Source organism: Nomascus leucogenys, chromosome 20, assembly GCF_006542625.1.
Source record: "Nomascus leucogenys isolate Asia chromosome 20, Asia_NLE_v1, whole genome shotgun sequence".
In the NCBI taxonomy this organism is placed as follows: domain Eukaryota; kingdom Metazoa; phylum Chordata; class Mammalia; order Primates; family Hylobatidae; genus Nomascus; species Nomascus leucogenys.
The window spans coordinates 4,240,565-4,267,373 of NC_044400.1; the positions used below are offsets into that span (position 1 = coordinate 4,240,565).

General features: G+C 37.5%; 1 protein-coding gene across 4 annotated transcripts in view; it reads right to left on the reverse strand.

The window, feature by feature from the left end:
• Positions 1–26,809, reverse strand: part of ACVR2A (activin A receptor type 2A) — an 88,299-nt gene that overhangs the window by 60,523 nt on the left and 967 nt on the right. The window lies entirely within an intron of this gene.

The window sequence follows — 26,809 nt, forward strand, 5'->3', positions numbered from 1 at the left end:
ATATAAAAATGTACTTATAATTTTATACATGTCTACATAAATGCAGAGGCATCTAGGCTAGATATTCTGCAAATTTTCTTATTTGAATAAAACCATGACCTAAAAGCAGATCAAATTAAATTATTTCTCGATGTCCCTTCAGGTTCTTAGAATTTAGGTATTAAAATGCAAAGAAAATTATTAGCAGGAGCTAAGTGCAGAATAAAGTGTATTCAACCACTAACTTAAGTAGTATTAATATATTAACTCATTGGCATTTACTTAATATTGACAAAAAGAAAGGAAAAACAATTTCTTCCTAGCAAATGTATATTTAAAAAAAAAATCAAGTCTGAGAACCAGGGGACTTTTAATAAAGCAGGGGAGGCACCTTTCCACACATGAGCTCTGGGCACAGGAGAGGAGACTCAGCTTGTAACAATAACCATATCTAAATGCTCAGAATATGCAAAACATTATGGAAACACACCAAAAGAAATAGAAGAGTCTTTTTCTGCCCTTGGGGAATCTGCAATTCATTCTGAATATCAAACATATCAAGAATTTAGAAATTTATTGAAAATAATTTATAGCTTATTGGCAAACAAAATACATGAGGAGTGTGAATAAAGACTAAAAAGAATAAAAAAGATTAATTAAAAAAGGCTTCATAGAAGCAGTATATGAAAAAGATTCTAGCTATATTTGGAAAGTATAAAAAGAAGTATATAAAGAAGGAAGAGGGTACTCAGGGAAAAGAATGGCACATATGCAGAAAGCAGTCTGTACTGAGAAGTAATGAAAAAAGAAACTCATTAAAAGGGAAGAAGGAAAAATGGGGTCGTCTTCACGATATAGTCAGTGGATTAAACAGGAAAATGAAATGAGATAAATCAGGGTAAACAGTTCTGGCAACTAAAAGACTCACGACAATTATCTATGATATTCAGAGTTACTGCATACCGACTTTATAGGTTACCAAGCCTGACGACGTAAGGGTTAAAGCATAGATCTCCAATACTTAGTGCCAACTCCATACTGGGCAGCCCACAGGGTACTAGATAGGCCAAAGAATTGTACGAAATGTGACATCTGCTCTCAAGACTCAAACACTCTAACAAGAAAAATCAGAAGTGGCATGTTAAATTCAGCATTCTGGCAAGGTATACTTCACCCAAAGACTAAATCAAAAAAGGGCAGATACATAGAGTTATTTCAGATTAAAAGTAGCATTTTTTATTAAATTAATAACAAGCAAAGATGACCAAGTAGAATATTAAAGACAGGAAAAAATAGGCCAATACTTCATGCAATGTTATGCTAATCACAATGACTACTAGGCATTTACGATATAGAAGGTTTTCTTATAGGTCAGACGTTTTTCATTCTACTAATTTTTTTCTTTTGCTTTAGAGAATACACCACATTAAGACCCTCTCACACATCTGATAACACCTTTGCATCCCCCACATACCTCACATCCCCCCTCCTCATACATCCTCCCATATACACCTACACCCGCCTATACCCCTTCATACAGCCCCAAACACCTTTCCAACTCTTTTACTCTGACATTCAAGGATCTACATAAATAACCTGGCAATAATTTACCCTCCCAACCCAGTTCTAAACTCTACACTGCAAACATACTGTTATCACTGTCCCACCCTATCTTAGTTCATGCCCCTTCCCTTGCCTTCCCCGCAACTTCTCACCCCCTCAACCACAACCACTTTTCCAGCTATATAGATTTTAACTCATCTTTCAAGGTTCACTGAAGTCCCATTTCCTTCATGAAGCTTTCCAGCCTACTTTGCCTCTTGATTTTTCTTTGTCCTGGATTTCTTAGTTACTCAGCTGGTATTCATCTGGTTTCTCATGCAATTTTGCATTTAAATATAAACTATATTGTAACATTTACTGTTGATTTAAATATAGAATTCTCCCTTCAACTAGAGCATAAGCATAGGCCACAGCTTTCTGTTTTCTCCACAGCAACAAAATAAAAGGCACACTGCTTTTCAATGGCTGTTACCCTGTATGTTATTCCCCTATTTAACCTAATCTTGTCTAACAGTTCCCCAAACACATTCAATCCCTGGATTTCCTTCCACAACTTCACAACACCACATTTAAACAAACCCAAACACAACTGCGAGGGTCTTGCAATCATAAACTAGATTATTGGCTTAAGGGAATAAGCAAACGTCAAGGAAGAATAGTCAGTCTCCCTTATGAATGATGCAAAATCAGTTTCAACACTTTTACAAATAGCCTGGAAAAGCATACGTATATCAACACCTCCAGGTTTATCAATTTCAACAAGCAATTCTGAACAGCAAGTTACCAGCCAAAAGGAAACAAATGTAGAAAGTTTTCTAAGGAATATGAAAGTAGGTATCAGAATATTTTCTAATATTAAAGAAAATAATAATGCAAGGTACATTATTAAATAATTATCTCTGAGAGAAAACAAATCTAGAACTCGTCAAGGACTGCTTTTAAAGATATGAAAGAACAATGACAGAAAGTACTTATGCCCAAAATGGGCAACATGCTATAATCTTTAGGAAGAGAACTGAAAAAACAAAAACAAAACATCTTATCTTTAGGAAGGAAACAGAAAAAAAATAAAGACTGGGCATGGTGGCTCACATCTGTAATCCCAGCACTTTGAGGGACCAAGATAGGAGGACTGCTTGAGCCCAGGAGGTGGAGACCAGCCTGGGCAACATGGCAAGACCCCTATTTCTACAAAAAAAATTAAAAAATTAGCCAGGTGTGGTGGCACGCCTGTGGTCCTAGCTTCTCAGGAGGCTGAGGTGAGAGGATCACTTGGGCCTGGGAGGTGGAGGCTGCAGTAAGCCATGTTCCCGTTACTGCACTCCAGCCTGGGCTACAGAAGGAAACCCTGTCTCTAAATAAATAAATAAATAAATAAATAAATAAATAAATAAATAAAATATAACAGAAACAGAAATGACTAAAACCTTGAAAGAAAAAAAAAGAAACAGATTATCCACATCAGATACTTCCAGAAAATACAGAACCTTTCCTCAAAATTCAAGAGCTGGTGTTACTTTCTACTTTTTAACAATACACAAAGGTTGCCCATTGCTACAGTGGAAAAAAGGAAAGAAAAATCTTAAAACATGGCATCCCAGGCTCCATTTCATCTGTGCCCAAATTATTTTTCTAACGTTATCTGCCATTACATTTTCTACCTCTTCTCTCCTGTCTAAAAGGAGTATTCAGCATATCTATAAATATTATCATCTTGACTGCCTCAAAGCTTTTGCGTATGCTAGCCACTCTGTATAGAATCCTCTTCCCCATCAAAGGGAAATTGGTGACATCTTATCATTCTTCCAAGGTCCAGTCAAATGCCACTACCTCCTTGTATTACTCTTTTCACATTTCAGTGAACGTGAACTGGGCACCAATTCCACCAGCACTGAGCCACTCACGGAGGATACAGAGATGAATGAGAAAAACTTGTTAAGTTCTAACGTGAAGAGAGAGAAGTAGAGAAAATATCAATAATGTAGAAAGTGTAACAATCAGTAAATAAGTAAGGTGCTATGGGAACACAGAAAGAAGCACCTAACAACTTGCTAGGGAAGAGGTGAGATAGAGGTTTCCCACAGGAATTGCAGGAAGTACAAAATCAGTGGAGTGTAGAGGCACAAGGCACAAGAATAGTAAAGATCAGAAGTCTTCTAGTGTTGTAAGATTAAAGTGGGAGGCAGTGAGTGGCAGGAAATGAAGCTGGAAAAGAATAATCCTGGGGGTACTGCGTGTCATGTTAAAAAACTTGACCTTCATCACTTGTAAGTGACAAGAGGGGTTTTAAGAAGTTAACTGTCAAGGGCAGATCTGTACATTTTCATAGATCCCCTAGCTTCTGTAATCTCCACGGTTTCTAGCAAAGAGTGTGGAAAGGAAGTTTTCTGTTTCCCTGGTGCATTTTTGTTTGCTTTGTTTAGTTTCCGGAGTAAGGGAGGATCAGGTCCACTTAAGAGTCCAGATATGAGATGGTAAGGATGGAACTAACACATTGGTAACGGAAAGGAAGCAGGTATAGACTCAAACACATGGAAAATCAAACTGACAGAACTTAGTAATTGCTTGGATTTTGAAGAACATTATGAAGAACACGTTGAAGATGGCAGCCAAGTTTCTGGCTCCGAATGTTTTCAATTTTAATTTTCCCCTTTCTGTAAGCTCTCTCCTGAACCCAACTCTTAAGCACAGAAACATCTTGACTCTGGCTTTCTTCCCCACCTCTTTACATCCCTTCTTAGCCAACATTTCTTGAAAAGTAACAGACCACAGCTGAAACCACTTCCTCATCTACATTTCACTACTCATCTCCCACAACATGGATTTTGTCTCCACCACTGTACCGAAATGTCTCTTGGTAAAGTTACAAATAATCTCTTAATTGACAAATCTAGTGGTGACTTTTCAGGCTCTACCTTATTAGATCTGACATTTTTTTAATACTATCTCCATCTAGATTTCTTACAATGAAACGATACTTGTTTTCCCTCTACCTTTCTGGACACACCTTGGTCTTCTCTACAAGCTGTTCCTTAACTTCTCTCCCTGCTCTGAAAATGACAGCATTCCCCAGAGTTAGATCTTTGGTCTCTCTTCATTCCTCATTCTGCCTAGTTGATTTCATGCTGTACATCTATTGGCTGAATACTCAAATCTCTCTGTCCAGCTTAGATCTACCTCTACTACTTATCTGATATCCCTATCAGAATGGGCCACAAGTACTTTGAACTCAACTTAATAAAAACCTAATTCATCTCTTCATTCTAAAGCATTGATGATAATAGTACTCTTCTGCTCAAAATGGCCCTTCCACGGTCTTTGGCATGAAGTTAACACTTCCTAGCAAATCCAGCCCCTCATAACCCGACCCCTACCCACCTCTGCAGACTCGTCCCCCATCACTGCTCCATCCCCGCTCCATCCCCCATATATGCCTTAAGATCTCAGTGTCCTGAACTAATCTCAGTTCCTCAAACACATAACAATTATTCATGTGCTCGTATAAATTGTTTCCTCTGCATCTGGCCATTCTTGGCTCCTTTAATCTCTTTCTTCTGAAAGTACAGTCCCTGAACCAAGCATGGCGTCACTGGGAGCCTCTTGGAAATGCGGAACCTCAGGCCTCACTCCAGACTTAACAAATCAAAATCTATATATATATATATATATATATATATATGTATATATATACACGTATATATATATATACACACGTATACGTATATATATACGTGTATATATATATATATATTTTTTTTTTTTTTTTTTGAGACAGAGTCTTGCTCTATCGCCCAGGCTGGAGTGCAGTGGCGCAATCTCGGCTCACTGCAAGCTCCGCCTCCCAGGTTCACGCCATTCTCCTGCCTCAGCCTTTCCGAGTAGCTGGGACTACAGGCGCCCGCCACCACGCCCGGCTAATTTTTTGTATTTTTAGTAGAGACGGGGTTTCATCGTGGTCTCGATCTCCTGACCTCGTGATCCACCCGCCTCGGCCTCCCAAAGTGCTGGGATTACAAGCGTGAGCAAAATCTATATTTTAACAATATCTCCATGTGGTTCTTATGCATATTAAAGCTGGAGAAGCACTGCTTTTATCTATCATGATGACTACAGCAATATACAACAGGTATCACTGAAAAGGACAAACCCAGCACATGCCACTTTCAGAGTCTTAGTCTGAATCATTCTCTTACATACACTGCTTGGAATGAGTAGTCATGTATTTCGTTTGTTATTAACTCCCCTGTTTCCTCAGTCACTTCTAACCCTCTGGCTTTAATGCTTGATACCATTTTGCTGGCCATGACATTGGCTCCCCTGGGCCTACTCTCTAACTGTCCTCAGGCCTTGGAAAACTTGTCCATACTGAGCTGTCTCACCACCAGGGAGCAACTCACCAGGCCTGACAGAGAAAACATAAAATATTCTTCCCTCTCTATTTACCTGGTGAACTCCTAATCATCCATCCTTCAAGATCACCTCAAGTGTCCTTGTAGGAAAAACTACCTGACCCCACTCCAAAAGCTGCTTCTGCTATCCCAAAGGACTCTAACATAGATTCCATGTGCTGCATAAATGCTAGTTTACTCATCATTCTCCTCCCACTAGGCTATGAATCCTCTAGGGTAAAGACTGTGTGTTATTCATCTCTTCTCCCAGTTGTGACATATACTTAACGTTTATTAGATGACTAATAAATAAGTTTGAAGCTCAGGAGGGAGATCAGAATCAGCAAGGTAACTCTGGACATCTCCTACACTTAGTCAAAAAGTGAAGATGAGATGGGATTACTTCAACAGAAAGGGTATGTAGAGCAAAATTCCATTAAGGATTAAACTCTGAGAAACAGCAACACAAAAAGGATGGGCAGAATGAATACTGAGGTACAAGAGGCTACAGAATTGGGAGTGTAACAGGACAAGAGAACTTTGAGAAGGAACAGGCAGACAATAGCGTCAAACTTACAGAAAAGTCAATTCATAATCAAATATAAGAATGCTTGCCGGGCGCGGTGGCTCACGCTTGTAATCCCAGCACTTTGCGAGGCCGAGGCGGGCGGATCACGAGGTCAGGAGATCGAGACCACGGTGAAACCCCGTCTCTACCAAAAATACAAAAATTAGCCGGGTGCGGTGGCGGGCGCCTGTAGTCCCAGCTACTCGGAAAGGCTGAGGCAGAAGAATGGCGTGAACCCGGGAGGCGGAGCTTGCAGTGAGCCAAGATCGCGCCACTGCACTCCAGCCTGGGCGACAGAGCGAGACCCGTCTCAAAAAAAAAAAAAAAAAGAATGCTTTAGATTAGGCTACTAAAAAATCCTTAATCTTTGAATTATGTCACTTACTTTAGATTAACAGTTGGTTAAAGAGAGAACAAAAGGTACAGATGTGGAGCCACATACAGAGGAATCATTTGAAGAAACTGGATGGTGAGAGGAAAAAGGAAGTCTTTCATATTAATTTATTCAACAGTATTTATTGAGCACTGGACACTAGGACTGTGGTAATAAACATGAGGCCACAATCCCTATCCTCATGGTGCTTTTATTTTAGCAGCAATAAATTCAGAAAGAAACAAGGCCAAGAACTAAGACTAGGTGGAGTAGAATCTGAAATGCATCCCTCACCTAGTGAAGTCCTAAAAGATAAGCCAAGCCTCCCCCCCGCCAAAAAAAAAAAAGTCACTTGGTGTCAGATATCATTAATTTTAGTAATCAATGTGTCTCGTGTTTTTATATTGCATTTTTAGTTTCAGAATGTGTATTTTTAGAGCGTATGGTTTATCATTCCAAAGTGACTGTTTTCTTAGACAATGAAAAACTTTACACTCTTTTTGTAAGCTCCATAGTACCTGGCACAATGAGAAGAACATAGTAGGGTCCCTTTAATTGTTGGTTGATTTCAACAACTAAATGGATTATCGTTTAATTATAATGGAAATAACTAAATGGATTATGGCTACATTTGGTTTTCTAAAAATTCTATCCCTTAAATTCAAATCAAGTCCCTAGGAATTTGTTAGTTGTCTTCACTACTCCTTTGCCACCTTTTATTCATATTCCCTAGCCTAAAAAACACAGATAAGAAATTTCCCTTTCTTCCTATTCTCTTCATATCTCAGTTTCTGCAAGCTAATCAATACTTCAAAAGTTACAGTAAAAGGCCAGGCACGGTGGCTCACATCTGTAATCCCAACACTTAGGGAGGCCAAGGTAGGCAGGTCACCAGGTCAGGAGTTTCAGACCAGCTTGGCCAGCATGGTGAAACCTCACCTCTAAAAAAATACAAAAAAAAATTAGCCAGGCGTTGTAGAGCGCTCGTGTAATCCCAGCTACTTAGGAGGCTGAGGCAGGAGAACTGCTTGAACCTGGGAGGTGGAGGTTGCAGTGAGCCGAGATCACACCACTGCACTCCCGCCTGGGCGACAGAGTGAGAATCCCTCTCAAAAAAAAAAAAAAAAAAAAAAAAAAAAGTTACAGTAACAGAAAGTTGAGGTCCTTCAATTAGGAAAAACAAAGTATGCTACACCATTTAATCAATTTGTCTTAAAAATAATGTGAAGAGGGGAACCACAAATCCTAATGCCAGAACTATTCATACTTATCTAGCATGTTCTTCCTCACTCACCCAACACAGGAAACAGGCACCAATGAGCAATTAATGACCACTAACATTAAATTATGTTCTAAATATGAGTCAAAAGCAACATGGATTTGTTTTCTTCTACATGAGCAAATTTCAATTAATTCAACTTCTCTGAGTCAAGGTATAATCATTTTAAGAAGATACATTTACTTTGAACATTTGATTCTCTAATTACTCAAGTGGTGATCACAGCAAATGAATTCTGACCTAGTTCTGATTCTGGCTCACTATAGAACCAAAAGGAACAACTTCTGTTACTCAGTTTTTAAGCAACTATGGACAATTACAGTTGACCCTCAAACAACCCTCAAACATGGGTTTGAACTGTGTGAATCCACCTGTATGCAGACTTTCTTCTACCTCTGCCATCCCTGAGATGGCAAGACTAATCTACTTCCACTTAATGAAGAGTAAAAATATTTTCTTTCCCTTATGATTTTTCTTAATAGCATTTTCTTTCCTTTAGCTTCCTTATTGTAAGAATACAATATAACATACAAAATACTAAGTATATGTATAACACATATAACATACAAAACGTGTTAATCAACTGTTTATGTTATCAGTAGGGCTTCCAGTCAACAACAGGGTATTATTAGTTAAGTTCTGGTGGAGTCAAAAGTTATATCTGGATTTTCAACCTCACAGGGGGTCAACACCCCTAATCCCCACGTTGTTCAAGGGTCAAGCAGTGTACTTTCATTTCAGAGGTGGAGAAAGCTCTGCTGTATCAGCCACAGGAAACATAGTAGACCATCATTCACCTCAATTTGATAAGTCAGCAGTTTTTACCACATCATAGGTTTCAAGGGGTGCTGGCAACAGTAGCTGCTGTTAACTTGAGCAGGATAGAGAACCCTGGCAGAACAGGTTCAAAAAACATCACACAGTCCTGGAATTGGTAACTCATTATTTTAGCATAGTAGATTCCAAAGAATAGACATAAGCCTTACAGACCTAAGTTCTGCTACCTACTTAGTTATGTAGCCTTAGGCAAGTCACTGAGTCTCAGTTTCCTTATCTATAAAATGGGGATAACAATTATCTTGTAGGGCTAGTCAGGCACATTATCATGAAAACTTAATAGCACTTAGCATGGAGCATGCTATAAGTGGTGGTTAATAATGACAGTTTTAACAAACGGTAATCATTAGCAATACTATTGTTATACATAATGGTTGTGCTGTGACATAACTCGCCAGTTCCAATTTTGACCCAAGTAATGTAGAAATGTGAAAATAATGTAAAATTCTGGCACATGTGTAATGAGACTGATCTAGCAATGGACCGTTAGAAAAACAATTTTTTATTTTTTTTTTTTTGAGATGGAGTCTCGCTCTGTCACCCAGGCTGGAGGGCAGTGGCGCAATCTCGGCTCACTGCAACCTCCGTCTCATGGGTTCAAGCAATTCTCCTGCCTCAGCCTCCCCAGTGGCTGGGATTACAGGCATGTGCCACCACACCCGGCTAATTTTCATATTTTTAGTAAAGACGGGGTTTCGCCATGTTGGCGAGGCTGGTCTCAAACTCCTGACTTGAGGTGATCTGCCCGCCTCAGCCTCCCAAAGTGCTGGGATTACAGGCATGAAGCCACGGTGCCCTGCCCAGGAAAACCATTTTAAATGTTTTTAATCAAAAGCAAAAGTGATTGAGAAAAGCACATCTGCAGCAATCAATGGCAGGATTTACCTACAAATTTACTCCAGGCAACAATTAACATATGCGGATTTATAGTTACAACATCAAGCTAGCCAAGCAAGACCCCTAACTCCAAAAAAAAAAAAAAAATCTGCCCTAGAATCAGAGTTCGCTTTGGTGCTTACTATTGCTATACTGCTACTTCTGGCTTCCCAGACTCTAAACATGGGTTTCTGAAAGTGTCGTACAAAGATTATCTGCAAAGCAACCAACTCTATAAATCACTGCAAACACTAAGGGTGGGAGACAGCGGAAGAGGACTCTCTGAAAGCCAGAAAGCATTTTTTGCTACTACAAAAGAACACTGAACTTGAAAATCAGGGTTTTAGTTCTAGCTCCACTGATTAGTGACTTCAGGCAAATTATATTATTTTAGGGTTTGAGTTAAAACAAAACATAGAACCTAGTTCAAACAGGCTTAAATAGGATCAACAGAAACAGACATGAAATCACTTAAAAAACTATAAAACAGGCCGGGCGCGGTGGCTCACGCTTGTAATCCCAGCACTTTGGGAGGCCGAGGCGGGCGGATCACGAGGTCAGGATATCGAGACCACGGTGAAACCCCGTCTCTACTAAAAATACAATAAAATAGCCAGGCGTGGTGGCGGCTGCCTGTAGTCCCAGCTACTCGGAGAGGCTGAGGCAGGAGAATGGCATGAACCCGGGAGGCGGAGCTTGCGGTGAGCCGAGATTGTGCCACTGCACTCCAGCCTGGGCGACAGAGTGAGACTACGTCTCAAAAAAAAAAAAAAAACTATAAAACATGGAAACTATTTACCCAGAAATGTTAATATTCAGATGCTGAGAAAATAAAACAAGATACACTTTTAGAAATTTCAATTATTCCCCTCAAACATTCACACCACTTTATCTTTCTCTCACTTTGGAAAGAAGGTTTTCAGTGCTCTCATTAGGGAATACAGGCTGAATATCCCTTATCCAAAATGCTTAGGATCAGAAGTGTTTTGGATTTCAGATTTTTTTTTTCGGATTTCAAATATTTCAATATTTCAAAATATTGGTGGTATACCAGTTGAGCATCCCAAATCTGGAAATCTGAAATCTGAAATCTGAAATCAAAGGAGATGCTCCAATGAGCATCTCCTTTGAGCATCATGCTGTCACACAAAACGTTCCGAATTTTGAAGAAATTCAAATTTTGGATTTTCAGATCTGGCATGCTCAACCTGTATACTACTAAATGACATGCTACTTTACACTTTTCTGAAAAGATCCCTCCCAAAATCTTTACATAAAACAATACCAATAAATTACATAATTGAAAATATCAGTATTCTTCCCTGAACACCAAATGATGTTCTAGAATTAAATCAGAGTCAAATAAATAAAAATATTATGAATAAACACTACCTGCATCCTAAACAAAACAGCATGGCCATCTACAAAGGTACGGTTTCTCACTAAATATACTGGAATGTCTTCAATATTGTTAATACATTCACTACATTATAACTTGTTCATATTCAATAAATAGTTCAGAGCTAGACACTGGTGGGTAATACCAACCAGCATCAGCAATTAATATTTATTGAGTTCTTTAGAATGCTACATGTGAGAAATCATTCAAAGCACTTTGCATCTATCAACTCATTTATACTTTATAACAACTATATAAAGTAGGTTACCCTTATTATCTCCATTTTCCAGACGAGGAACAGGCATCTGGCTTCAATACTCTTAACCTAAGCTGAACACTAACTTTACACTGAAAAATCTGTAACAACTTAGGGTCAGCTGGGAGCCTGACACATTAACAAGATATTATAATACAGAATGGTAAGCAATACTGTAGGGGCAAGTGATGGGCTAAAAAATACTAAGTCTTCAGATACTACTACGTAGTTAAAACTCATTCCCTATGAAACAGTAATTCCCATTGTAAAAGCAAGAATCCCAACTCAGCCTGGGGAAGATGAACACATTCTGTAAGGATCTCTCATCTTTCTGTTCAATTAACCAACCTGTGTGCTATGGTTCTGTCACTTTCCTAGTGAAGAAGAGCCTTCCCATCAATCTTTTTCTTCCCAAAACAATTCCAAATCAAGGTAGAGATCAGAATCAGCATAAATTAGTTTTTACCAGAAACTAAGAAAAAGAGATTCTTAAAAGACATATAGTATGATTTTTAAGTACTTAAAATGGGTAACTGACTCTGGACTAACCAAGTGTTGCTTAAGACAGGCTTTCCCTTAATATAACTTTAAAAAGGACTATTTTCAATTAGCATATCAAAGCTACCAGTTTCCACAGCCAAGACTTCTGCTTGTAATACAATTAATAGCAGGCCCTGTTTTACCTACACCCACTTGTAAATTGCCACCTGGGAACAGCCAACCCATCTGGGTGGCCAGGTGGCCCTGCTACTTGGGTTTCCCTCCTCATTCCCCTTTCAGCTAAAGACATGATTATATTACCCTTCCTCACTAAACCTCATCCTCAATTCCGTGCTATTTCTAGCATGAGTTAAGAGCCCAACTGGTGGTGAGGAATGAAGGAGCAGGGATAGTACTACAGAGAGCAAAGAAGAAAATAAAGGTGAAATCCCTCCTTTCTTACATACTATGTCATCCTTTCTACTGAGTTCCTAACCGTTCTCTTCACACCTTTCAGTGGCCCTGTCCTATCACTAAAGCCAATGCCTTGTCTCAAGAAATCAGTGAGCTGTGGCCAACTGGAATAATTTTTGTCCTCTGAAACACAAAGGAAGTCGTACATAGCTCCTTTCCCTACAGGAAAAACAACATGGTATAATGGAAGAAGAACATATTCTAAAATAAGGTGAGCTTCTGGTGAGCTTCTGTTTCAATCTCAGTTGTGAAACTTTTTATCTCTATGACCCTGTTTTCTCATCTGTAAAACAGTTAACTACCTCATAAGGTAGCTGAGTACCAAAAACGTACTGTAGCAAGAAATCAAGAGGCTGCCTTTACATTTTTCATGTGCCTCATATACAGTAAGGGAAAAAAAAAACAAAACAAAACTCAGGATCAGTACCCCAAACCCTTGGAACACAGGCTCTCAAACTTTTCTGACCACATAGCGCCGTAAGAAACATGTTTTTCACTGTGACCCAGTACACATACACATACAATCACACACACAACTGAAGTTTCACAAAACAATACTACGCTATGGGTGATTCATTCTAATATTTTCTATTTTCTTTCTTTCTTTCTTTTTTTTGTGGTGACCCTCTACACTGATTTTATAACCCTCAAATGGGTTGTAATCTGCAGTTTGAAAAGAAACTACTTTGCACTCTTCTCTCCCTCCACCTTTCTCCTCCCATGCCCTCCTCCCTAACCACACACAGAAAGCTCTTTTTAGTTTTGTTACCATTCCACCCTACAGGAGCCCCTAGAAGAGTATTTCCTAGGATGCAAACCCCAGCAGGTAAAAGAGAGATCAGGGAAGAAGGAAATTGTGAGAGTGCTGGGGAGAATATGTACTGCTTCTGGTCCAAGAAGGAATACTAAATCTATTTTCCCTCCGAGACAGAGTTATTCTTGGGGGTAAAACAAAGTTGTATTGTTAGACTAAAACACTGAAAGTAAAACAGAATTGTGGATTAGTCTAGGAACTTAACCTACATATATAACAATAATTCTATAAGAAAATGCTCCCGAACAAAGTTTTTTAAACATAATATATTTCTAAGTTGGGGGAGGGGTGCCACCTATACAATGTCCAAGAGATTGGCAAACTACAGCCCACAGGTCAAAATCCAGTCTGTATACAGCCCCTGAACAATGGTTTTTACATTTTTAAATGATTGAAAAAAATCAAAATAATATTCTGTGACACATGAAATTATATGAAATTCAAATTTCAGTGCCCACAAATAAAGTTTTACTGGAACACAGTGACACTGGTTTATTTACATATTGTCTGACTGCTTTTGTGTTACAGCTGGCAGAGCTGAGAAACTGCAAAAGGGACTGCCTAAAATACTTACTATCTGGCCCTTTACAAAAAAGTCTGCGGACCCCCATTCTAAGTGCTCGAAAGCATTCAACATTCATTGATAAATATTTGTTAAGCATCTGTTATGTGCCAGGCATGGAGGAAACTACATTATAAGTCTGACATGGCCCTTGTCATAAATATTAATGGAAGACAAGTGAAAAAAAGCTCAGAGGAATAAAAAGCAGTTGGTTTGTTGTAGGAACTACCAGAGGGCCAATACGGCAAAAGATAAGGATGGAATGGGGCCATACCATACAGAGCCTTTAAGGTCACTGTAAGGAATAAACCCTCCAATATCTAATATTCGGTTGTTTATGGAATTAACCCCTTTATTTGCAGACAGCCTAAAGATAAATGCCGACCCATCAGGCATCACAAATTCTGAATTCGAAGTGCTGGTATAGTTCCCTTCAATCCTTCCTATTACCCTCTACTCCTTGAAAAACATAACTGTATTAATTACAAATATTTGGCATAGCATTTCAAAGTTTTAAAGGTTGCATGTTCAGCAGAAAGTAGGAGAGAAGAAAAAAAATTTAAGTTGCATGTATGGCCATAAAAGCGAACGAGAGCATGTCCTTCGCGGGGACATGGATGGAACTGGAGGCCATTATGCTTAGCAAACTAACACAGAACAGAAAACCAAATACCACATGTTCTCACAAGTGAAAGCTAAATGATGGGAAGACATGGACACATAGAGGGGAACACTGGGGCCTATAGCAGGGAGGAGGGAGAGGATCAGGAAAAATAACTAATGAGTACCAGGCTTAATACCTGGGTGATAAAATAATCCATAAAACAAACGCCCATGACACAAGTTTACCTATGCAACAAACCTGCACGTGTACTCCTGAACTTAAAATAATTTTTTTTTAAAGTCGCATGTATATATGTTTATGTGAGTATGCTTGGGCTTGTGTGTGTAGCCTTTGATCCTTACTCACATCTTTGAGGTAGGTACTATAAAACAGAAACTAAGGTTGTGGAATTTTCCCAAGTTTACATGATATCCCACACTGTGGTAGACAGGCACAACACCCAGGTTTTCTCCCGGCAGAATGTTTGCTCTTTCTACTATATCAACCCCAAAATCTGCATAATTAATTACTTTCACTGAATTTGAAGATAAAGCAAGTGTTAGGGGTTGGGTTTTTTTTTTTTTTTTTTAAGAGAAAACCATTCTTGCCAACAAATGGCTACATATGTACCAACAACATGAGCTTTTATTTCTATTAACCAGCCCTAACTGACAAATAACGTTTCAATGGTTTTATTATCTATAACAGAGTAGGCTCCTCTACTCTTCTGTGCTCTGGCTTAGTGAGCTGATTTCCTTCCATCATAGATGCAAGGCTAGGTATTAATTACAAAAATACTGTCTAATTGAGGACTGCTAAATATATGTTGCTAGGCTGACTAGAAACTACAGTTCTTGATGTGGGGATATTCTAGGGCTACAATAGTGAAAAATAAGATCTGTGGGTAAAAAGTCAAAACTACTCTTCAATGATTCAAAAGGAAAATGAAGTATAACCACTCTTCTTCTCTGACCCCCACCTTTTATTTTCACTCCATCCTTCAGAAGTGAGGATCAGCTTAAGTAGTTTATTCTTCCTAAGAATCATTCTGATAAAGGTAGTTACTGGAGAAAATAGTACTTGACAGTTTGTTAGGCCCTCCCAGCAGTAAAAGCTTGCTAATTTAATTTCCTCTATTATTTCTAACCCTCTCCACTAATAAGCAATCTCTATTTACATTTTAACAAAAACTACAGTTAGCAATTAATTTCCTAATTCAACACCCAAACCAGGTGTATGTCTCTCTAAAGAACTGAGGAGGAAAATAAGTAAAGATTACCAAGAAATATTTGTTATATAATATAGAATTAAAAAGATGGTCAGTGGCTATTCAACCATTTTTCTGGCCATTCAGAAAGGTGTTTTATTCTACTTTGAATGCCCACTAATCAAATTGCTTTACTATCACCATTTCTGTCTTGTATATGTTATCTTGCAATTATTCATTATTTATCATCATCCTCATTTACTCATTGACTTTTCATTTCTCCTCATATAATTTTAGTGATTACTACAAGTTCATTTCGAGTCTTAGGTTATATAAAATTAATTAGCAAATTGTATTCACTAACCCTAAAGTATGAAACTCCACTACCAGGTAAAAGAAAGGCCTAGCATCCAGTTCTTTTTCCAGAACTATTTTATTTAAGGTAATAATAAATAAAATGACCTATAGTATTTATAGAGTGAAACTGAACTTTATAGAAGGTGGCTTATTGAAGATGGTTAGCTTTACCTGCTTCCAAAATGAAAAAATCCAAGTGAAACCAGATGAAAAGAGGCAGGCACCATTATATTTTTTAAATTCAGTAAAGTTTAACATCTCTTCTGGTTTTACCTGTGTGTAATAATGCAGTTTTTCCTAGGCAAAGATGCTGCAGCTGAACTTCTGCCATAATAAAGAGCTTATTTCCCTGTGCCAAGCACCACCTCTTTACCACCAACAGGACAGGACTGAAATCTTTCCAGATAAAAACATTCAAGCTGAATACCTAGAGTTAGAGGCTGCAGCCCTGAGTAAAACTAATAGCCTAAAGTATTAAGTATTTATCCTTCCAGCCTTTATTGTAAGACCTTGATAACCTGAAAAGATACCAAATTTCTAAGAATTAAGATACAAAATACGCTGAGTTTCTACTTCAGAATCTTCAACCATACCAACAATATAGTATATTACATTTGGAACAATAAAGAGGTGGTAAGCTTATGAAAAAAATAGACACCTGGAAAGGAGTAAAGCCAATTTCAGAGAGAAATAGGAATGCTTAATAAGAATACATATAAATTAGCAAATGTACAAAATCTAAAGATAGAAATTTGTTACAAAAATTCAATAACCTCTAGTCTGCGTTTCATTATTTCTTTTTTCTGAGAATTTGTATTCAAAGTTCACATATGCACAAGAAGCCTAACCATTCATGTTTTTTTTTTAAGCAATGACAAGTAGGAAAAAATATAAGATGACTAAAATAAGATACAAAAGGAAGACTGATAAGTGCAGGCAAGCTTTACAAAACAGAGAATGTTCAAAGCTGGAAGGGATCTAGGAGAGTCTCTCTAGCTTACACTGATGCAACAGGTTCCTAACTGGTCTCACCTCTTCCCTCCTATATTCTTCCAGTATGTTTTTCAGATAGCTGCCAAAGTGATCTTAACACACAAACCAGATCTGCTGTTCCTTAAAACTCTCTGCTTCGCACTGCTGTTTGCATTTTATTCTAACTCCTTCCCCTGTTAGATCAAAGACCTGCATGATCCTGTCCCTGTCTCTCCAGTCCCATCCCTGCATTCATTGCTTCAGGCAGCTAGTTAAATACTTACTGAGCTTTGCCTCTGTGCCAGAAACTGTGCCATGCATTGGAAGTATTAAGAAAAAGTCACACCCTCCCCCGCCCCAGTAGAGCTTACACTCTAATATTGGAAAGGACAAATAAGAAATAGATAGGCCAGGGGCGGTGGCTCACACCTGTAATCCCAGCACTTTGGGAGGCCAAGGAGGGCAGATCACTTGAGACAGGAGTTTGAGACCAGCCTGCCCAACATGGTTAAACCGCCTCCCTACCAAAAATACAAAAATTAGCCAGGCATGGTGGTGCATGCCTGTAGTCCCAGTTACTCGGGAGGCTGAGGCAGGAGAATCACTTGAACTGGAAGGCTGGGGTTGCGGTGAGCCAAGATCGCACCATTGCACTCCAGCCTGGCCAACAGAGCGAGACTCAGCCTCAAAAAAAAAAGAAAAAAAAAGAGAGAGAAATAGGCAGATAAACAGATGTGATATGTGTATGTGATAAGGCAAATAAAGAGTAATCCTCTCAGCATCCTGTTAGTTTCTGTCAGAGCACGTACGACAATTGTAATTATGTTGTTCATTTGACTACTTACTTTATGACTATAAGCTTCAGAAAGGCATAATCATAGCTGTCTTCACGTTTAATACTGTATCCTAAGCACTTACCATAGTGTGTAGCATGTAGTTCAATATTGATTTGCTAAGTGAATGAATACCTATTTCACCCTCTTTAATTTAGGGATGAGTAAAGTGAAATCTTGATGGCTGTCAAAGGTCAAAGAAGAGTCAGTAGGAAAGTAGGAATTTGAATGACAGACTCTTAAGTTTTAGTCCAAAATATTATACCACACTCAAAATATTGATCTCAAAGTATAGTCATTGAAAAGCTTTGTGTTTTCAAAGCTTAAAGTAGCTGATACCTAAAAACAGACTTGAGAATCTTTCAAAACTTTACTTCTACTAAAAAGTTTTAAAACACTTAAAAAGCTTAAGAGAAGTTGTCCAAGTAAAAGATTTTTTAAATTCCCACTAATAAATAGAGACGATTTACTCCACTGTTTCTTTTTAATGCATGCTAAAGCAGTGAGACCTTAAAGAACTCTTTGTAAGGAACCACGATATCTGAATATTCTAGATATTTACTGGCAGCTATCTGGCTCTCTATAATGATATGTTCTTTGGCTGTATCATTTAGTCAGAGTATTATTTCACATTAACTGACTGATAAGTAACCTGCAAATGTAAATATCCCCCAAGAACCAAATCTGTATTTTGTAATGTTTTACATACCATATCCTTTTAAATGGGACTTAAAGATAGATTAAAAACTAATATGTAAGATCTACTCTGGACAAGCTACTGTGTTATGTGGCGTTATCAATTCATTTAATACATCTTGGTTTACAAATTTTAAAAGTTAATCTCAGAGTTTTAGAAATGTGCCAAGATCTCATAACTTGTCCATGCCATGCCCCTTCCTCTTGAAATAATGCCTTGGAGCAAGCTTGATATATCACATATAGTTATGAAGATGTGAAGAACAATAAACTTTTCCTTTAAAATAAAAATTTTAAAGTTAATAATCATAACTACAAAAACTCCTCCCTCTAAGCTTTATAAATAGGCTTTTTATTACAATATGTAAAGACTTGATTCATTTTAAAAATCTTTTGAAAGGCAACCCCTCCCCACATGTGTAGCCAGTCCTTCTAATGTAGTAACTCTCTTCTTGCTTTACATTTATTTTCTTTAGCAATATTAGGGAATAAAGTGATTCCCAGTGTGACTACAGCCAACCAAAGAAAAAACTAGTCCAAAAGAATGGTCATTGAAAAGTTTAGGTTTCAAGCGTGAATACCATATACCAAGTTCAGAAAAGTATCTAAATCTACTTCCTTACAACAGTATATTTTACTGTAGGGTCTCATACAGATTTCAAAGAATATAATCTGGATGACCAGTATGAGTAAGTACTGAAATCTGACCATCATTTAAACATAAACAACATATTGAGCCACTAATGCTTAGAATTCTTTAACTAGACATCAAAATGAAGATATATCCATCATACAGTGTCTGCCCTTTTAAGAGAATATTACATGCTATCATGTTTTATTATGTACTCTTATTTTTCCAAATATATGTCTTTATTTTTATTCATGCTGATCATCTAAAACTATATCTATCTGTAAACTTTTTTAGTTATGAAGGCACTTTCAATTTTCCTCTGGCTCATTACTTCTTTACCAATTGTATTTACTAGTGCTACCATTCTACCTCAGTCTTCGAGTTGGTTTTCAGTCCTATATCCACATATGGGGTATTTGGGACATACATCAGGATATGTATCACCCACTCTTACCTCCTCAGTTTTAATTACTTTTCATCTGAATTTAAGAGTTAACCCCCTGAGATTGTCCTACTTCTTCAAGCAATTGTGAACTCTCTTCATCACACAAATCTCTTCCTCAGATTTAGTCAAAAATTCTCCATCCCACCTTGCCTGCATCCATGGTCAAGTTTACTCTCAAATGGCTATTGTGTTCCTGACACTATTTTGTGTCTTTTCCTTCATATTAACATCCTTCCTAATCTCCGGCTAAGACATTTTTTTCCAGTACTAAGTCCAGCAATTCTTTCCTAAATTAAAAAATCCCAACTCCCCAAAATTACAATCTAATTTTGTTTCAGCACCTTTGTGTGTGCTTAATTTATTCGACTGGTCCAAAAGAGAGAAGAGCTTAGTCAGGGAAGAGCCAAGTTCTCCCTTGAGACCAGTTTTCCCTACATTCTATACCTAGGCACACAGTCTCTATTGCAGATTAATTAATTACCATATTTTTCAGTGCATATATTTTTCATTGCACACATTTACATATGAAGCTTCCTTTTCCACTAAGAGAGTACTAAATACAGAAGATAAGGATTGTTGAACTAGGTCACTGGTTTTAGGGATTTACAATCCATTAGTTGGTCAATGAATCAATTAATGGGTCACGATCAACGTTTTTTAAATGAAATGTAATATAAAAATACATAAGTGTCCTGCACATAGTAAAGAGTACACAGTTCATTAAACTTTCATTTCTGATGCACACACACACATATATACATACACCCCTACTACTACATGGGAACTAAGTCATAATGCAATGTGTAATTCTTATTGTGTATTACAGTCAAAAAAGTATTAAAGCCATGGAACGTGAAGATTCCTAAGATCCCCTCTAAATCTATATAATTCAAATTCTAATTTTAATTATTTAAAAAAATTTAAATTTGAACATAAAGATATCAAAACAATGAGCAAAATCATCTTTTCTTAATAAAATGTCACCACTGAACTCTAACCTTAAAATTATAGAACCATAAAGCTTTCAGAGTAGGAAAAAAAAATCAGGGATCATCTAATCCAAGTTCACCACTTCAATACATTAAGAGGACAACTGTGGCTCAGAGAAGTGAAATAATTTCATTTCATTCATTTAATAAACATTTGCTGAGCACCTATTGTGTACCAGGTTCTAGAAATGGGTGTGTGGATAAAGGAAAGATGTCTTCAAAGAATAGAAACAGGTAAGTAAACATTTGCACAGTCTAAAGTGGAAACAGGCAAGTAAACATTTGCAATTATTACTGAAATCAAGGTCATTTACAAGGTGTTAGATGAACAGAAAGCAACTAACTCAATCTGGGTTGAGTGACAGAGAAAATGTTTCTAAAGAGGTGATACTTCTCAGTCTTAAAACCAAAAAGGGGTTAGCCAGGTAGAAGAGGAAGAGTAACATGTACGAAGGCACCATACTGATACACAATAAAGGATTACACATTTAAGAAACTGCAAGTCAAGTCTGTATGGATGGAATATAGTAGTCATGCTGAGGAGAAGCTGCAGCAGAATACCTAGCATTTAATATTCAAACCACTCTCTGAGCTAGGCACTATTAATATCCCCCCATTGTGTAGATGAGAAAACTGAGGCACACAAAGGTGAAGTAACTTGACCAAGGTTAAGTTATGAAACCAAGATTTAAACCAATTAGGTCTACATCCAGAGTTTATACTCTTAACCAATACCAAGGGGTTAGAAAAAATAGGCAGGAATCAAACCATGAAGGACCTTTTATGACATTCTAAGACTTTAGATTCTATGCTGAAGGTGACTCACAGTCAGTGAAAGGTTTTAAGCAAGGGTAACATATTCAGATTTATTTTTTAATAAGATCACTCCAGCAGCTATGCAGATGGACTAGAAAGAAGAGGAAGTAGTCACAGGGAACTGGTGAATCTTAGCTAGAAATGTGCTACAAAATTCAAGTAACAGAAAATGATAGATAAGCTAGATTCTGGCAGCACTGACACCGGAGCTCAAGTCTACCAACCTCTATGGCCACATTCTTGATCACTATCCATATGAACTTTCCAATTTTTTTTCCCTTAGGCACACCACCCTAACAGTTCAAAGAATCCAACCTCAGAGACAAAAACATATTTCCTTTAAGTCCCTTTATTAAAACAAAGCCTGACCTCTAGATGCACTGGGTATACAAAAGTGACTAAAAAGAAATCTAGGTGGAGAATGACAGAAAGTCAATTGCTATCTACAGTAGTTTTCTTACCTTCTTGATTTCTCCTCCTCCTCCTCCTTCCTCTCTACACTATTTCTGGAATTTTCATGTTCAATAGTCAATTTGAAATCAATGTTCTGTCTAGACATGACTATTTTACAATCTAACAGAATTAAATCTACCACAGAGGAAGTCTAATGTGGTCCTATCAGCAGCAATAAATATACTCTTGGTTCTAGTCAAATTTTGGCTTAAACAGAGATGATAAATGAATAATAATATGAGTGAAACTTTTTCTGAAGCAGCAAAGAGTTAAGGAGAACCTGAATATTAAAAAACAGAAAAAGAGCAATCTAAAGTTCAAGCCATTTGATTCTAAGAGAGTAACACTACTCCCAAGGGGGTGTGTGAGGTAGTCCAGAAACCAGTAAATGAAAAAACAGTGGAAAAGACTATCTGGTCAATTCTCAAGCATTCTAAATTCAATCCGTTTTCATTAAAACCACGGGTAAGCCCTCTGGAGCCACCCATGATGCTAAGCCACAACTGGGTTCCACAAGCAAGCAGTATAGGGAAGTACAGAAGGGTCAGGGGAAGAAAAGGGATTAGACAAAGAAGGGAGGAAAATGGAAAGGGAACAATAATGAAAGGGAATGGAAAAAACAATGAGTTACAGAGCAGTGAGCAAAAAGCTAAGGCATACCAGTGACCCTAGTATCAAATGTTGCCAACCTTACCTATAATCTGAGACAATGTGGCAACTGGCAACATAACAGACCAAGAAAACACAAATTTAAATCATGGACTCATGAAACATCAAAGATGAGAAAATCAGAGTAGCGCTTTAAAAAGTCAAAATGCAACAAAATAAAGTCTTAGAATCTGAAGAAACAATTTAGAGATTACTAAAATCTCATTTGGTTTAGTTGTGCTTCTCTTCTTAAGAACAGTGAGTCTGGTGGACCCAAAAGGTGAAAATGTCAGTATCAGAGAGAAGGGTATGGAGAGGTGTGTTACAAAGACACTGTGAGGCTCATTTGGACACCATTTGTGGGAATGACTTCAGAATTTTCCTCTCTATGGTACAATACTACTTAATTTGCTAACAGTTTCACTGTAATTCTTATCTTGGTTGGCTAGGTTAACTCCCTTAAAACCAGAGTTCAAAACAAGGTAAGCATTTTATTAATTATGGTCAAGATTTAACCTTAAAAAGGGAAAGGATCTGCAATAGATCATAAAATATTACTTACTGTATTGTAAATTAGTCTAACGGTAACCGAAACCCAGCTAATGATTCTCAAGATGATTATGTAATTAAGAGATTAGGTTAAAAGTTTCTTGAAATTAAAGTTAGCTAGACAAAAGAAATATCTTTTTTAAAAAAACAGAATTTCTACCTTGAAACTATTCAGGGAACATGTAATAGTGAACATATTTCAGGCAACGTGTTACGCACACACGAATACCGCCATAAGGCAGCCCAATGATGTCAGTAAGAATAAAGTAAAGGCAAATATCCTTAAAGATCATATCATGGCAAAGAAAATCCTGGATCTAAAGCAAATATAGTTAAACTTGATACCTTAACCAATCATTCGTCATGTCCAGGAACATGCAGTCTTCGTGAGCACTCTATCAAAATAGGTGATAGGAGAGTTTATCCATAAGTTATCAGAATATTTTATTATAATATAAAATATTATACTATACTGGTCAATTCTCAAGCAAATGCTTTCATCAAGGATGAAAGAATGTGCATATCTATAGTCTGTTTCTCTAATGTAATCATATTCTAATTTAAAAGATAATGAAAAGATAAAAATCTTTCGATACAGGGTCACCTGGAGATCATCAATACCACGTACTTGTAAAATTTACACTAACTTTAGGGGGAAGAGATCAGAGTCCTTTTACTAATAAACTACTGCTTTTAACATTTAAGAGTTTAGAACTGAGTTTTTCCTTTTTTTTTAGTTTGTATTTTAGGTTTGGGGGTACATGTGAAGGTCTGTTACATGGGTAAACTCGTATAATGGGGGTTTGCTGTGCAGATTACTTCATCACCAAGGTATTAAGTCCAGTACCCAGTAGTTATCTTTTCTGCTCATCTCCCTCCTCCCACCCTCCATCCTTGAGTAGACCCCAGTGTCTGCTGTTCTGTTCTTTGTTTTCATGTTTTCTCATCATTTTGCTCCTACTTATAAGAACACGTGGTATTTGGTTTTCTTAGAACAGGGTTTTTTGACCTCTACACTACTGACATATTGAGCCAGCTCACTCTTTGTTGTGGAAGGCTGTACCATGTATTGTAGGACCATTAGAAGCATCCCTGCCCTCTACCCAACTAGATGCCAGTAGCACACCCCGCCCCCTGTTGTGACAACCAAAAATGTCTCCAAATGTCCCATGGATGGGGATCTGGGGAAGTAGGGAGGGGGACTCACCCCAGCTTGAGAACTGTTGGCTTAGATCATAAACAGGAAAAAAAAAACAGAAAATGAATGGAGGGAGAATTTTGTTTCATTTTGTTTCTGGTCTCCATGTTTCAATATATTATATTTGAATTTGACCACAGACACCATTTATAAGAGATTCTGCCTTTTAGAGAACAAAATATTTATCATCCATCACTTGTTAATCAAAGTTCAAAAGAATCCCAAAAGATTCTCTGTACTGCTAACTCCCCCTCCAACCACACATGCATTCACACATACAGAGTAGTGCCCAGCTGAACTGAAGAAAACATAATTACTGTATTTCCATTTCCTCTTTCATCAAACACATTGACCATACTGCTCCAGCTCCCCCAAAATCCAAAGGAATTCTCAACTTACTTCTGCGCAACTCAAATACCACAACAGCTGCATAATTCTAGATAGGATAAATCTAAGTACTAAGGCAAGTATTAAAGTCATTCTCATACTTCAACAAACTGTGGGGAAAGACACAAATAAACCACAATGGCTGTGGTTTTGAAACAGAATCTGAGGACGTATGAGAGGAATGAAAAAATTCAAAATCAAAGGTAATCTGAAGGCACTCCAGGATGGGGGCAAAATTTAAAATGTTTCCCCTGGAATGAGAGAGAGGAGGAAATTATACACTTGGCCATATCCTACAGGAATAGTCTGCATAATCAGTCTCCAGAATACATACCATGGGATGGAAACTGAAAAATTAGAGTCCACGAAATAGTAAACATCCTTCCTAAACACCTGGAATAAAACTGTTCCTTACTATTGTTTCCCATTATGATTTAAAAAAAAAATCAAATATCTACAAATGAAAAACTGACAACCTGAGAATTTTTAAAATTCTCATAAAAATAGTCACCTCATGCTTCCAACATGTCAGATCACACATTTTGTAGAAAAATCAATTAGTTGGAGAAACACAATAATCCTTTTGTAGAGTGCATCTGATCCATAACAAAAGGCTTTTAAAAATCAGACATCTTAAGTACTCAAATTGTTCATGTATAAATATGGATTAAAGTCTTTATGATTATTTCAATTATCTTCAACAGAATCACATATTTTAGTTCAACTGGGAATGTTCATCTTAAAAAGCCTATGCAACAACATAATATTAGTTTAATATAAGTGGAATATCTATATGCCCTATAGCAACAAAATCACTTTATTTCAGAATTATAGCTATTAACCTCCTGGCCCACTGAAAATAATCCTCGCCCAATGAAAATAATCCCACAAGAAACTAATGCTCAATTATTTTAACTACCAAACCAAGCAGAGGAAGCTGTAAGATCTGTAGCGATAGCCTGCTTTTCAAGAAGTAATACCTTGAGACTGCTCAAGAATAACCTCCTTCATCAATTAGTGTGACTCAGGTGGGTTTGGGAGGGAATAATGTCCACAATTCCTTGGTCAGTGGCCATGATGCCCCTCCTCCTCAAGGGCAAGAGATCAGAACAAGGGATTTGAACAAGAGGAGTTCACCAGCCACAACATACAGAAGCAGAGGAAAAAAGAGTACACTGGAAAGATAAAAACTACATGGTTAAGTCATGTCACAAAAGCAAGAGGTTTAATGTTATCAAGGCCTTCATTCATTTCAGACACACCATTGTTTAGCTTCCTTCCCAAACCGTGCACAAAAAGAACTGTCAGCCTGCCTTAAGCATGTTCCTTCTTCCATTTAAACAGACATGATTCTTTTGGTTAATCTCTGGCAATGATCGCCATTTCACAACACATTCAGCCCACCCGGAACTGATCAATACCACTACAGACATAAGACTAGACTTTATCCATTTATTAACCACAAGGAAACGTACCATTCAGCAAAATTCTATACATTACAAAAGATTCTATTTAAAGGGGGGTGGGGAAGACGGACACAAACACACAAACACACACACACACACCCCACAGAGGTACACAAAGAAGACTACCACCCTTTAATTTTCCTGTGGCAAACGAGATAAAGACATGGCCATGAAACCTGTCAATTCGCCCCCCCCTTCCAAGAGTCCCCCGTAATTCTATGCCACAAGCTCATAACTGAATATTAAATTTTACGATAAATAGATCCAATGAGACTTATTTAAAATGTTTCATCTATTGAACTAACTCTCCTGTTACGTACATCTGCACACCTTTGAGCTAGATGCTGTATTTATTTATAGAATTTCAAATACAAAAGACTAGATAGTTTTTCCAACCACTGGTTGCAACCATAGAACGTCCTCACAAAATCAAAATTTCCAATATAAAATGGCCAGTTTATTCCCCCAATCTTGAGCTAAAACCTATTTTATGAGTGTAGTATATTTAACAAAAACAATTTCACATGGGTTGTTCTAAACCGAAAACAATGCTTCAATACAAAGCGTTTAAACTAAGTATTCCGTAGGTAAGCAAAATCTATGCCCCAAAAGAGCACACAAATGGTGGTTAAACGCCAGCACATTACCAATACCAAGCGGCTTACCTCTTCTGCACTGGGTTATAGTTAATACTCCAACAACAACTACAA